Source organism: Panthera pardus, unplaced genomic scaffold (genome assembly GCF_024362965.1).
Source record: "Panthera pardus isolate Hobbes unplaced genomic scaffold, ASM2436296v1 HiC_scaffold_21, whole genome shotgun sequence".
NCBI classification, from domain to species: Eukaryota; Metazoa; Chordata; class Mammalia; order Carnivora; family Felidae; genus Panthera; species Panthera pardus.
The window spans coordinates 28975518-28986837 of NW_026526777.1; the positions used below are offsets into that span (position 1 = coordinate 28975518).

Here is an 11320-nt window from a genome sequence, read left to right on the forward strand (position 1 = left end):
CAACAGTCCCCAAAGTCTCACCTTGTTCCAGAATCAACTCTAAGGCTAAGTCCAAAGCCTCACTCAGTGTCATCTACATAAGATATGGGGGAGACTCCAGGTATGATTCATCCGTAGGCAAATCCCCTCCCCAGCTGTGAACCGGTGAAAAACACAGGTTATGTGCTTCCGAAATATAATGGTGGGACACGCTCAGGATAGACATGTCCCTTTTTTTTTTTTTTCTTATTTTTAAAGGCTTTATTTTTTAAAGTAATCTCTGCACCCAATATGGGGCTTGAACTTACAACCCTGAGATCAAGAGTCGCACACTCTTACTGACTGAGCCAGTCAGGTGCCCCAGATAGACCTTTTCATTCTGAAAGGGAGAAACAGGAGAGAAGAAAGGAATGATGGGTCCCAAATAAGTCCCAAACCTGATGAGGCAAATTCCATTAGACTTTAAAGCTTGAGAATAATCCTTTCTTCTGGACCCGCTGGGGTGGCAACATCACCCCCACAGCCCAGCAGGGTGATGCCTACAGCCAGACTCTTTGCCAGGACCCTATCCCTGTGATGGCTCCGGGTGGCCCCATTGTTTAAAACCTAGCTGGAAGAAGCCATGACCCCCAAGCCCTTGTACTCAGGGCCTCAGTTGGAAATGATAGCCTTAATGATCACTGAATGACCTTCTGGGTCATTCTTCCATTGTCTTGAAGAGTGGCACTTAGCTTCTGTTAAGATGGCTGACCTAGACTAATCTCCTTATCATAAAGTCACCTGGCCACACCCTTAATGTTTTCACTTTTTTGCAATATGGGTAAGCTGAGAATTTTCCAAATCTTAAATTATGCTTCCTTTTTGCTTAACAGTTCCATCCTTAAGTCGTTTTTCTCTTCCTAAATTTTACTATAAGCAGTCAGAAGGAACCAAGCTGCACCTTCAATGCTTTGCTTAGAGATCGCCTCGGCCAAATAACCAATTTCATTGTTCACAAGTTCTACCTTCCACGAGACATTAGTATCTGAACACATTGAGTCAAGTTCTTTGCCACATTATAATGAGGATCCCCTTTTGTACAGTTTCCAAAAACACGTTCCTCATTTCTGTTATCAGAATGGCCTTTATCATTTATATTTTTACCAACATTCTGTGCAAAATTACTTAGTCATTATTCTCCGGCATGACTGAGGCTTTGTCCGGCTGTCCTTATTTCTTTCTGAGCCCTCATGAGAATCTCCTTTCAAGGTCCACTCATAGCACTGTAGGTGTTTTCCTAGCTGACATTTCTAAACTCTTCTGGCCTTTATCCATTACCCAGTTTCAAAACCACTTCTTCACTTTTAGGTATTTGTTACAGAAGCACCCCACTTCTCGGTGCCAATTTCTGTTTTAATCAGTTCAGAAAATACCATAAATTGGGTGGCTTCTAAAAAACAGAAATTTCTTCCTCACGGTTCTGGAGGCTGGGAAATCCAAGATCAAGGTGCTGGCAGATTCAGTGTCTGTGAAAGCCTACTTCCTGGTTCTTGGCCATCTTTTTGCTGTGTCTTCACATGGCGGAAAGGAGGAGGGAGCGCCCAGGCTTCTTTCATAAGGGCACTAATCCCACCCAGGAAGGCTCGGCCCTCATGACCTAACCACCTCGGAGGCTCCACCTCTGAATACCATCACCTTGGAGGTTAGCATTTCAACATAGGAATTTTGCGGGGGACACAGACATTTAGACTATGGCAGGCCCCCACAGGGCTTACCTTGTTGTAAATGAGCTCGTCTGAGGAGTTGCAGCGTCTCATCTGAAGGATGCCTGTCTGATGTTTTGGGGCTGGGCTTCTCTGCCCACACTGCGAATTTACAAAACACCAAGAAGCAGAGGCTTTAACAACAGACCTTGGATGTGTAATGTCCAGATGACCGGATCCAACAGTGGCCTTGACACACCCATCTCCTTGACCCTGGGAATAGTACCTAAACATGTATAAGACCAGTCAATGGTGCAGAACAGTGCAACATGCATGTAAAAGGGCTGGAGGAGAATGCCACCTGGGGTTGTGAGCTCCCCAGGCGAGGGCAAGGTCTCCTTCATCTTGATAACTTCTCTAGGTCCAAAGCAGGATATAGCCAAAGGGAAGTTCTCAGGGAAGGGTTAGTGCATGGAGGGAGGATGAATGGACGGAATGGTTCTACAAACAGTGGGATCATGGTAGGCTCTGGAAAGGGCCTATAGGAATGGCCAGGATGGGAACTTTTAGGGCCCAAATCTGGAGATAGGTTGCCCTCTGCTGGCTGCTAGGGGTGGGTGCTGGCACCCCAGAACAAAGCCATCTGCCTAGCTAGCCTCTCCTACACTAGCTGTCAAACTGGGGGACAGTCGGTCTTCCAGAGCAGGCCCGTGGTGGGGAGGAGGCTGGACGCACCTCCTGGGAGTGAAACCGGAGTAAAGGCAGAGGCCTTAAGCAGAGGTGGCTGGCGCCGAAGCACCGTCTGGACAGCGTAGGATGGGGTGGCGCGGGAGAGCTCCGAGAGAAGGAAAGGGTCACCCGGAGGCGACGGTGCCTTGGGAAAAGGAGAGTCCACCAGCAGGGAGTGGGCCCTCTACCCTCGGGCGCAGCGCTGGCGCTGTGCCCGGAGACAGCAGGTGGCGCTGTGGGGTCGGGGCAATAGGCCTGCATTCCGCTTCCGCGTATCCCACACCCCTTCCCCCTTGGCCCTGGGGACCTTAATTTCTGCCGCGAGAGGGCGCTCGCCTCCAAACCCCAGATAATAGTCTCCGTCGGAAGATTTGCAAGCTACGGGGCACTGCGGTATATCCAACTGTGGAATTGACCCAAGGGCAGAGGGGGAGCAAGGATATTTGTGCCTACTCAGGTATTTCTTTTCTCATATCTGTGATCTCTGAGCTATGCGTCCAGGGCGCCTTCAGGAGACCGATTTTGGTGGGAACAATGTCCTGGTTGGGGGTGTGGCCCTGATGTGGGCTCTTAGGGTGTGATGGGAAACAGCTGCCTGTCTTAATGGGAGGCCAGCCCAGCCCCCTGAGGCCTGCCTCCAGGAAGTGCCCTTGCAATCTGTTTGGGTCACCTGAGGGCCTGAGGATGCAGAAAGACCTGAAGGAGCCATGGGACAAGGGTGCAGGGAAGGGGGGGTGGGGGGCGGTGGTTAGAGCTGCTGGTGGGTTTTGGGAGTAATCCCTGAATCAAGGGCACAGAAATCCTCTAGAAGAGGGCAGAATCCCAGTGAGGCCATGTCTTCCAGAACTAGATCAAGAAAGGGAGGTGGTCAAGATCAAAAGAGAACCCTCAGATCGTCTAGCGGATGATTCTCACTCCTCCGGTTGCTCTCCCCTCCCCTAACCCCCTGGCCATGCTCCCCCCCCCCCTTCCCCACAAACAAGAGAATCGTTGGGGGAGGCTTTTAAAATGGATTCCCAGCCCCACCCTAGAGATTCTGATTCAGCTGGCCTGGGTGGGGCCTGAGAATCTGTATTTGGAATCTGTATTTGGTTAACCTCTCAGGTGAGGCCCCTGCCCCACCTGACAGCTGAAGCTGCCTCTGAATAGTTGTCATGATTGGAGAGGACTTCCCAAAGCTGCCTATTTCTGTCCCCCAGAGTCATCTAGAGCAGATCTAACTCCTCTCCAGTGTGACCGTGCTTCAGAGATTTCAAAACAGTGGCCCCACCTGCCCGAGTCTGTGCATCTCCAGGACAAAAATGCTCTGGCCTTTCTGAGGTTCCTGATCGAGGTACAAGGGAGCACCAGTGAGGCTATCTCAGCAGTTGAGACAGGAAAACCTGGAGGCACCTGGGTGGCTCAGTTGGTTAGGCGACCAACTTTGGCTCAGGTCATGATCTCACTGTTTGTGAGTTCAAGCCCCACATCGGGCTCTGTGCTGACAGCTCAGAGCCTGGAGCCTGCTTCAGATTCTGTGTCTCTCCCTCTCTCTGCCCCTCCCCTGCTCTCATTCTGTCTGTCTGTCTCTCTCAAAAATAAATAAACATTAAAAAATATAAAGAAAGAAAGAAAGAAAAGAAAGAAAAACCCAGCCAGGGGTTGGGGGCTGTCCAGGGGCCAGAGAAGCAGACTGGGGACTTGCCATAGGTCTGGGGGCCAAAGCCAAAGCAACTCCCTCTGAGAAAGACCCTTACCCTACCCGGGGCCTGGCTCCATCCAATCTAGACCGCCTCTTTTGGACCCTTTAGAGGTATCATTCATTCATCTCGCTCATTTACTATGTGCCATAGCCTATTTGGAGACCTTAAACGTATTCATTCATTTAATCCTCACAATAAGCCTGTGAAGTAGGTGCCATCATTATATCCACTTATGAATGATCTAACTGAAGCCAGGAACCAAAGAACAATTGAGGAACTGGGCTCAAGGTCAAATGGCAGAGCAGGATATAGACACAAGCAGCTGGGTCCCATCCCCTGCTCCTCCTTCTTTTAGAAGAAACTGCATGTGCCAGGAGGTACGAGGTGTGGTGTCAGAACCAGTGAGTTAGGACCATAGCAATAGCTCCCATGTACCGAGCACGTACTATGTGCTGGCAGTGGTCTTAATGTCGTCTTAGTTGATTCCTACGTCAGCACTATGAAGGAGTTATATAATCCCTTTATCATAGAAGAGGAAACTGAGATGCAGTGAATTTTTAAGCGACTTGCACAAAATCACTGGCAAGCTCTGGAGCCAAGATTGGAACCAGCTGTGTCACTTTGAGCCGCCCTCCTCCCCTCTGGGTGTCAGCCTCTCACTCTGTGAAATGAAGATGTTGGCCTGAATTAATTCTAGTGAAGTGCCTCTCAGGCTTTAAGGTGCACGCGAATCTCCTGAGGATCTTGTTCAGATGCAGATTATAATTCAGTAGTTTGGGGTGGGGCCTGAGATTCTGTCACAAGCTCCCAGGGGAAGGTGGTGTTGCTGCTGATCCCGGGACCACACTTGAGCTGCCAGGTTCTAGGGGACCCACCCAGCTCTGATGTTCCAAGTTTATGGGCCTAGGAAGACTCGCCCCAAAGGCCATGGAAATTCAGGAAGTAGATTACGATAAATAAAGGCCTTAGTGGGCATTTTTCATGCCCAGACAAGCCCTTGGTGACTTTGCTGAAGCATCTGCCCTGAACCTTTTACAGTTCCACTCTGTTGACCTCAACCTGATTCCTCCAGAGGGTTCAAGGGCTTGGTGCTGGGCCGGGGCGGGGCGTTGATTCTCTCTAATCAAGGAGTGAAGGGAAGTCCCTGGACACCTTGCCTCATGGCCCTGCCTCCTGAGGACACCAACGGGTCCATGGTGGCCACACTGCTCTTTACAGACACTCCCCATCTTCTGGGCACACGATAGGGTTACACTTATCCTCTTCTGAAGTTAGATGTAGCCGTGTGGCTTGCTCTGGCCCCTAACTTAAGGTGAGAAGTAATTTGTGTCACCCGTGGGCAGAACTCTTTAGGACTCACTGTGGATGCCATTCTTTCCCTTTTCCCTGTCACAGAAAGTTATCATTTTTTCCATCTCTTGTATTTATTATGTGCCGTAGCTTATTTGAAGACCTTACATGTATTAATTCACTTAATCCTTACAGTAACCCTGAGACATAGGTGCTATCATTACGCCCATTTACAAATGATCAAATGTATCAAGATAGAGCCTCTGTCGATCTGGATCTGTGAGTGCCACAGTGAGCAGAGCCTCCCCTGAATTGGGGGAGGCTTTTATTGATTTAATTTTGTTTTATTATTATTATTATTATTAACATTTATTTTTGAGACAGAGAGAGAGAGAGAGAGAGCGTGAGCACAAGTTGGGGAGGGGCAGAGAGAAAGGGAGACACAGAATCCGAAGCAGTCTCCAGGCTCTGAGCTGTCAGCATAGAGTCTGACGTGGGGCTCGAACCCATGAACAACAAGATCATGATCTGAGCTGAAGTTGGACACTCAACCGACTAAGCCACCCAGGCACCCCTATTTTTTTAATTAAAAAAAGGTTTTTTTAATGTTTATTTTAGAGAGAGAGAGACAGAGCATGAGCGGGGGAGGGGCAGAGAGAAAGGGAGACACAGAATCTAAAGCAGGCTCCAGGCTCCAAGCTGTCAGCACAGAGCCCGATGAGGGACTCGAACTCAGGAACTGTGAGATCATGACCTGAGCTGAAGTTGGAAGCTGAACTGACTGAGCCACCCAGGAATCCCTAGGGGGAAGCTTTTAAAATAGATTCCCAGCCCCATCCTAGAGATTCTGATTCAGCCGGACTGGGTGGGGCCTGAGAATGTGTGTTTGGAATCTGTACTGGGGATTTGGGGGGAATTTGTTAGTGACCCATAGCCTAGCCCATCCTGACTGATATGCATACTCCTATCAGCTATGACATGGGGATAACACCTTCGGTAGACTGTATCCAGTACTGGGGGTCCGTATGTCTACAAAGTCAAGGTTGTAGCCTGTCAAAGAACTAATGCTTACCTCTTCAATAGGAGGGAAATCCTCTTCCTGAAGGTGGGAGGGGCTTCCCTAAGGATGTGAGCTCCACCTCCCCCTGTTTTACCAGTCCCCATTAAAAAGAGAAGTGTGATCCACTCATTCACCATTGTGTCCCGAGTGTCTAGCCCAGAGTGTGGCTTGTAAAACACTGAATTCACATCTGATAGGACTTACTGTGATGTTCCTTTCCATGAATCTCCCAGTAGATTATGTTCAAGAACATACCAGGAACTTCCCTCCATTCCATCAGCCCCTCTACACCCCTCTGCCCTGAGCCATTGGTTAACTTCTTGACCCCAGTCCCAGGCTGGACACCTCACTGCCTTCTCTGCCTGATCTTGATAATGGCACTACATAGGAACTTCTCAATGATCCAAGTAATACTCATGAAAATTCATAATCACTCACTATGAAACATTTGAAAATCAAGGGCAAGCAGGAAAAAAAAAAAAAAGCCAGTATCTATAATCCCCTCTCACAGAAGGAACTGTTGACCCTGTGATATTACCTTTCCCTCCATCCTTTTCTCTTCTATGAGAACCCCCCGCATCCGTGGCATAATTTTAGTGAGATCCCATGAATGGGTGCTCTTTAGGAGGAGAGAGAAGAGCCACCCACAGATGCAGAAAATGTCAGGGCTGGCAGGGGACTTATGAATTGTCCAACCAACCTCTGCCATTACTGATGACGACACCGTTTTAAAATAACCTGGGTGCAAATGTGTGTGAGGTCAAGACAGATGTCTGGCACAACCTCTGCCAAGCTCAGTGACCGTTGTCTATGGGGTTGGGGGCACAGGAAGGGTGATGAAAAGATACTGTACATATTTTGAATTTTTTTTTGCTACAAAAATGCATTCAAATATTAATTGCACTTGAAGCACATTATTCTTGTTAAAAAGAACAGGAAACGAAAGCCATGAAATAGAAAGCAATTGATGTGTACAGTTTTGCCCAGCTCTTGCCGGCAGGTCTCAACCACTATATCCCTGGGCATCAGCCAGTCCTCTGCTGTCCTTGCTCTTCAGCCCATTGTTCCCAAGGACAAGGGTCACTCAAGGGCAGCCCCTTCGCTCCGACAGCATGGGCACCCAGATGCCGGAACGACGTGGGAAAAGGGAAGATTCTGCAGGCCCCAACCTGAAGCCCAGGCCCACAAGTCCAATCTCTGCCAGACCCAAGATGGGATCAAATGCCTTCAAGTCCAGACTCGGCCCCATCCGAGAGGGGGTTACTGGCCGCTCTCAAGACGAAAGGGATCCCTGGTGAATCAGGAAAGTTATTGGGCTGGAAAGTGGTTAAAGGGCTGAGCGTGGGAGGGGATTTCCACCGAGAGAGCCAGGCCCAGGAGCAAGCCTGGGCGGGTCGGCTGCAGGGTTGCTACCCACTTGATGTCTGTTGCAATGGTGCCCATAAAACCCAAATCGTTAGACTCGAAGCCTTGATCAGTTTTTTCTTCTGTTTCCCTTTAGAGAAACGGGGAGATCCGAGGAAACCCCAAAGCTCTAGAACAAAGGACTCTACATCAAAGGGGTGCAGGCAGGTCAGGATAAGTCTGGGGGAGAGGTCAGCTGGGGGAGGTGGGTCTCCCAGGGAGAGGAGGGCGGGGAGGGACCTGTGGACTGGAGGGTGTGTGCAGAAACCAGAGGGAGGAGGGGAGGGAGGAGCAGGGCTGTGGGCAAACCCATTTTCCTGTGTCATCTAAGTGATCAGGAGCTGCCTGACCAGCTGCATCTGAGAATGTGGAGGTTGAGAGGAAGTAGCAATGCTCTTTTTGTCTTACCTAAAGGGAAGACAACCAGTAGAGATGTTCCATAGTTAGTTCCATGTACACTAACCAGGCTTTCTTGCAGATCTGACACAAGCTAGACAAGATGCGCAAGGAAACTGAGATGGACTTGTCCAAGGTGTCACAGAGCTGGGGCTATCACACGGGTGCCCTGACTCCTGACTGAGTGCTCCTTCCTCTGCACGTGACATTCCCACACTTTCATATGCATCAGAATCATGCGGAAGGCTCATTAAAACACAGATTGCTGGGCCCCAAACCCAGAATTTCTGGTAGGTCTGGAGTCGAGCCTAGAATCTATATTTCTAGCAAGTTCGCAGGTGATGCTGATGCTGCTACCGCACTTTGAGAACCACTGCTCTAGACCCTGGATGTTCAAAGGAACTAGCAGCATCAATGTCACATAGAAGCTTCTAGAAATGCAAAATCGCAGATCCCATCCCGGACCTACTGAATCAGAATCCGCATTTGTAAGAGCCCCAGGTGATCTGTTTGCACATTAGAGTCTGAGAAGTACTTGTCTACACCGCACCACTTCTTCCTTACTAGGGGTCAAACCCAGGCAGCCTAGATGAGCCTTCCATTTCCAGTGACTAGGGGACAATGAGGCAGGTGCCTAGGAGCCTGTGGGGACACCTGCCTATTTCTGTGTTTTCCAGGGTAGGGAAAGGGCAAGGGAAGCGCAGATATAGGAGAGGCTGAGCCCCACGGCTCAGCCCCCCGGCTGCTCTGCTGTGGTGTACATGGCCCACTCCAGAAGGCCCCGCTGACCCTGGAGAAATCTTGTGGCCAGTGACTACCATTTACATCTCCAAAGTGGCCCTTGCTTTCAAGCCAGCCCTGTGTTTTTGTTTTATTTTTAAAATATGTGCAATACATGTGTGCGTGTGACATCCAAACCATATACAAGCACAGCTTTGGAGATATTGTGGGCTGGGCTCCAGACCACTGCAATAAAGCATATGTTGCAATCAAGCGAATCAAATGAATTTTTTGATGTCCCGGTGCACATAAAAGTTGTGTTTAGGGGCGCCTGGGTGGTTCAGATGGTTGGGTGTCCGGCTTCGGCTCAGGTCATGACCTCGCGGTTCGTGGGTTCGAGCCCCGCGTCGGGCTCTGTACTGACAGCTCAGGGCCTGGAGGCTGCTTCGGATTCTGTGTCTCCCTCTCTCTCTCTCTCCCTCCCCCTTATGTCTGTCTGTCTGTCTGTCTCTCTCTCTCAAAAGTAAATAAACATTAAAACAATTTTTTAAATGTTGTGTTTACACTGTACTGTATGTAGTCCATTAAGTGTGCAAACAGCATTATGTCCAAAAAGATACTGTACAGACCCCTCAATTCAAAAACATTTTATTGCTAAAACATACTATCATCTGAGCTTTCATTGAGCTGTAATCACTGATCACAGATCAGCATAACAAATACAGTAATGACGGAAAAGTTTGAACTATTGCGAGAATTACCAAAAGGTGACACAGAGACACAAAGTGAGGAAATGCTGTCAGGAAAATGGTGCAAATAGATTTGCTCGATGCAGGTTGCTACCAACCTTCAACTGGTAAAAAGCACAATATCTGTGAAGTGCAATAAAACAGAGAATGCCTGTAGGAACATGCTTATAAAGTAACAAGCATATTCATGCTGTTGATCCACATCCTGGAGATTCCATAGGCAACATATTGGTGTGAATCCTTCCAGATAAAACCTGTACCACAGAGAGACACACACTTTTTGTTCATTTGGGATCGTATTCTACACCTTCTGACGCTCACTGTACTGAAATGTTTTCCCTGCAAAACAACATATTTTAGATATCTCTCTCTGTTAAGAGCTGTAGATCTGTTTCATTATTGTTACCTCTGCTCCACTGTGTATGAACATCTGTGTATTGTGCATTTAACTGGATTTTTAAGAGAAGCCAAACATCGGGGTGCCTGGGTGGCTCAGTCGGTTAAGCGTCTGACTCCTGATCTCAGTTCAGGTCTTGGTCGGAGGGTCATGAGTTCAAGCCCTGCTGGGCATGAAGCCTGCTTTAAAAAAAAAAGAGAGAGATTGGGGCACCTGGGTGGCTCAGTCGGTTGAACGTCTGACTTTGGCTCAGGTCATGATCTCGCGGTCTGTGAGTTCGAGCCCCAGCTTGGAGCCTGGGGCCTGCTTCGGATTCTGTGTCTCCCTCTCTCTCTGCCCCTCCCCCGCTCACACTCTGTCTCTCTGTCAAAAATAAATAAACATTAAAAAAAAGAGAGAGAGAGAAGCAAAACATGTATATAGTAAGAAAATAATAAATAAATAAAATCAAGCTGTACAGGATGATGACCAATGAAAAAGCAAAAGTCTTTATCTTCTCTCCTTGTCTTTTCCCAGAGGAACTACGGTTAACCATTTATTTTTGTTTGTTTAAATAACAGACTTGGTTTTTAGACCAGGTTTACATTTACAGAAAAATTGATCAGATAGTATTGAATTCCCACGTATCTCTCCTTGCCCCCATAGTTTCCCCTGTTATTGACATCTTGCATTAGTGTGGTACATTTATTATAGCGAAGGAACTAATGTTAATATATTTACTACAACTGAAGTTCATAGTTTACATTAAGTTTACTCTTGGTGTTACACAGTTTTATGGGCTTAGACAGATGCATAATGTCGTGTATCCACCATTACAATGTCATCCAGAACAGTCTCTCCCTAAACATTCCCTATGACCATCTAGGGGTTATCATAATTCTTTTTTGAATGTTTATTTGTTTATTTTGAGAGAGAGGAGAGGGGCAGAGAGAGAGGAGAGAGAGAGTTCCAAGCTGGCTCCTCCCTGTGAGCACAGAGCCCGACAAAGGGCTTGATCTCATGAACCCCGTGGAGACCATGTCTTGAGCAGAAATCAAGAGTTGGACGCTCAACCGACTGAGCCATCCAGGCACCCCTTACCATAATTCTTTTAAATAATGTACTTAGACCTCTCTCTGTTAGTTCATTAACACTAGATAGCAGTTATTGACTCCTTGTAATGAAAGAAAAGGAAACTACTACAGTCTCCTTTCTCCAGCTCCCAATTTTTGTCAGTTCCATTACCATTTCGT

At 48.1% G+C, this 11320-nt stretch overlaps 2 long non-coding RNA genes across 2 annotated transcripts; one reads left to right on the top strand and one right to left on the bottom strand.

Annotated features, from left to right (window-relative positions):
• Positions 1-244: 244 nt before the first annotated feature.
• Positions 245-7883, top strand: LOC109256218 (uncharacterized). Its single transcript, XR_002075556.2, has 2 exons — positions 245-2847; positions 7480-7883. It is a non-coding gene; the product is annotated as an uncharacterized LOC109256218 (long non-coding RNA).
• A 1691-nt stretch (positions 7884-9574) lies between these two features.
• LOC109250712 (uncharacterized) lies at positions 9575-10470 on the bottom strand. The gene is made up of 2 exons (XR_002073138.2): positions 10302-10470; positions 9575-9945 (listed from the first exon to the last, which is right to left on the bottom strand). It is a non-coding gene; the product is annotated as an uncharacterized LOC109250712 (long non-coding RNA).
• Between the last annotated feature and the right edge of the window lie 850 nt (positions 10471-11320).